This window comes from Sinocyclocheilus grahami, unplaced genomic scaffold, assembly GCF_001515645.1.
Source record: "Sinocyclocheilus grahami isolate Dianchi unplaced genomic scaffold, SAMN03320097.WGS_v1.1 scaffold1981.1, whole genome shotgun sequence".
Classification (NCBI taxonomy): domain Eukaryota; kingdom Metazoa; phylum Chordata; class Actinopteri; order Cypriniformes; family Cyprinidae; genus Sinocyclocheilus; species Sinocyclocheilus grahami.
In genome coordinates, this window is record NW_015507160.1 from 9,382 (window position 1) to 12,581 (window position 3,200).

Here is a 3,200-nt window from a genome sequence, read left to right on the forward strand (position 1 = left end):
AGCAGATGCACTTTTTCACTGGAGGAAGAGTTATTATGGATTATTATGCAAAACGTCTTAATGCCGGATTTGTTTGAGCTTTTGTCTTCTCCAGATGTTAACTGATGGACTGGAGTGCTGTGGATTATTGTGATGTTTTTATCAGCTGTTTGGACTCTCATTCTGACGGCACCCATTCACTGCAGACCATCCATTGCTGAGACACAGGGGTGTGCATAAGACTGACATGACACCTTCATAATCATGACATGACACCTACATAATCATGACATGACACATGTCATGAATATGAAGGAGGTGTTATGCATGTTTATGACAACTGTCATTAAGTGTCATTCGCTCAGTTATGTCATCTTTAATGTAAATATGACATTATTTGACCTAACCCTACCCGTACCCTTACCCCTAACCATAGCCCATAACAAAGACATCTCAAACAATGTCATATTTGCATTAAAAATTACATAAGTGAGCGAATGACACTTAATGACAGTTGTCATAAACATGCATAAAAAACCTTCATATTCATGACATGTGTCATGTCATGATTATGTAGGTGTCATGTCAGTCTTATGCACACCCCTTCAAGTAAAGTGTAACCCTCAGATCTCAGATAACCTGAGGGTGAGCACATTTTCAGCAAATGTTCATTGTTGGCTAAACAATTCTTTTAATATGATTTCCACACAATAATTGGATGGTTTATTTCAGTTTTGTTAGATTATCGCAGGTCTACACATGTAATAATTTATATTTATTTGATGGATTTTCATATTTTAAAAAGAAAAGTTTGGGTTTGGGATGAGGGTAAACAATAAATCTCCATTTAATGCATTTGAAATGTGTTTCTGAGAAAAGCCCAAAGTTGATAAACATCTGGATTACAGTCAGTCTGTTAATAGGTTAAATCAGGAGCTGTTTACTGCAGTCAAATCCAGAGTCAGAACAGCTTTCCATGAGAGACAGTGCAAACAAACCAACAGCAGCAGGAGAGACTGTACAAACCATGAAGATCTCCGAATGAACAGGAGTCTCCTGCATCAAACCTTCAGAACTCAGGAGACATTTGTGTGAGAAATAAACTGGTTCTGGGTTGTTATTCACTAGTCATCTGAATAGATGAACTTCTGAAATCTGATTTACCAGGTTTATTAGTTCTCATGTGTCTCATAACCAGACTTCTCTGCTGCTTTTTAAGGTGTTTTTGTGTGTTTTGGAGCTTGATGTGTGATCATTTAGAGATTTCTGATTTTGTGTTCCACAGAAAAACTATCAGCAAACCACTTTGAATGACTTGAGGGTTATAAAATAATGGCTGAATTTTTATTTTTAGCTCAACTATTTCTTATTTAGGCATTAATACATGTGATATAGCCTAATCTGTGTGCTTATAACGAATAATGAAGCATGCTGAACATCTTTATCATCATACGATCTTCCTCGGGTTATATTTAGACATTTAGTGAAGGTTCATGTATTATGTTTACATGAAATAGCATTTCATGATCCATTACAGTCATTACAACGAGACAGGAAAGATTCTGAAAGTGTCTTAAATGAGATGCCTGCGTGGCAGAAGAGATCTGATGGAGAGCAGGCCGATTCATGAATTGAGACAAATCAGTGTTCTTGGCCAAGTGCATTGCATTGTGGTCCTGCTGGATCGCGAGTCTTTGCTCTAACTGAATCTGGTTCTTCTGAAGGTTTGCCTTTATTTGTGATGCTCTGGATGTAAGCAGCTTTCCGTTTCATCAAACTGCAGCATGAAGCAGGTTTAGTGGCTCACCTGAGCTGCGTTTCCCAAACGCAACTATGGTCGCAAGTTCCGTCGTTACCAATAGAGTTCAATGGCACTAACGACTATAGTTAGTTAGCTAACGATGGTTTTGGGAAATGCTCCCCAGGTAAGTGAGCCAATCCTGGATTCTCTCAGAGTTTGTGTGTTCCCAAGATCCTGATCCAAGAACGTGTTTTTAGGTTCCCATTATGTGCTGTATAGAGAGCTGGGGATTATAGAGATATCACTCACTCCCGCGGCCTCTACTGCTTCACATTAAAGCACACTGCACAGAGAAATAATATAAGAGATCAACAAAATCAGATTTTCATTGTAATGTTTATCTTAGCCTTTTAAGCTATAATTAAAATATATTTATGTATTTTTCTTTGTAGGCCTTAAATGTGTTAATCTGCAGTGTGGAAGATTTTCTTTTTTTTAGCCAAATCAATTTTGATCGAATACATTAAAAACTGCTTAAAAAACTCAGCTTGACTCATCCCGATTGACAGGAAGATTATTATATTGTATAATTTGATCTGTTGAGTCGAAATTATGTTGCATTTGTGCTTGCATGGTTACGTCATGTTCGTAAACAGAAGGGGGTCCGCGTGTGTGGCGAGGTGTGTTAGTTCTGATAATTTCTGCCCATAACTACACTCTAAAAAATGCTGGGTTAAAAACAACCCAACTTGAGTTATTTGGCAACCCAGTGCTGGGTAAATATGGGACAGAACACATGCTGGTTTATTTTGACCCAGCTGGTTGGGTTACATTTTTTTACCCACCATGCTGCGTTGTTTGTGTTTTGTTTTATTTTATTTATTTTAGATAAAAAATCACACAGAATTACAAGAGGCAAACAGCAATAATCAAAAGATGAACATTTATTAACACCCATGGACAAAATACAAGACAAATTTTATTTATTTGGGTGAATACAGCATAGTTGACAATATTACATACATATAGAATTTAGAATTAGAAATAAAAAGTGTAACTTTTAAAAGTAGCATTTTAATTTAAGTGTATTCAACCGTTCTCTGTAATCGCTTTTCACCGAAATAGCGCTAATTCTCGTGCTGGTGTGTCGCCGAAATCTGAGCCGGTGAAGGGCTGCAGTTCACCGGGGAGCTGCGAACTTGAGATCACGGCCTCGAGTTTCACTTGTAGCTGAGCGATGCCATGACTGACTCAAAAGCCTGCCCATAAACAAACAGTGCTGAGATTAGAGAACATATTTAACGTCTTTACTTAAGAAACCCACCCTTAACCCATTTCTTTGAGAGAACTACAGAACGGTTTCCCTTCTACCTTTCATTGCAAAAACACTTAAACGAGTTGTGTTCAACCAAGTTTCTGCCTTTCTCACAGAACAACCTCCTCGACAGCAACCAGTCTGGTTTCAGAAGTGGACATTCAA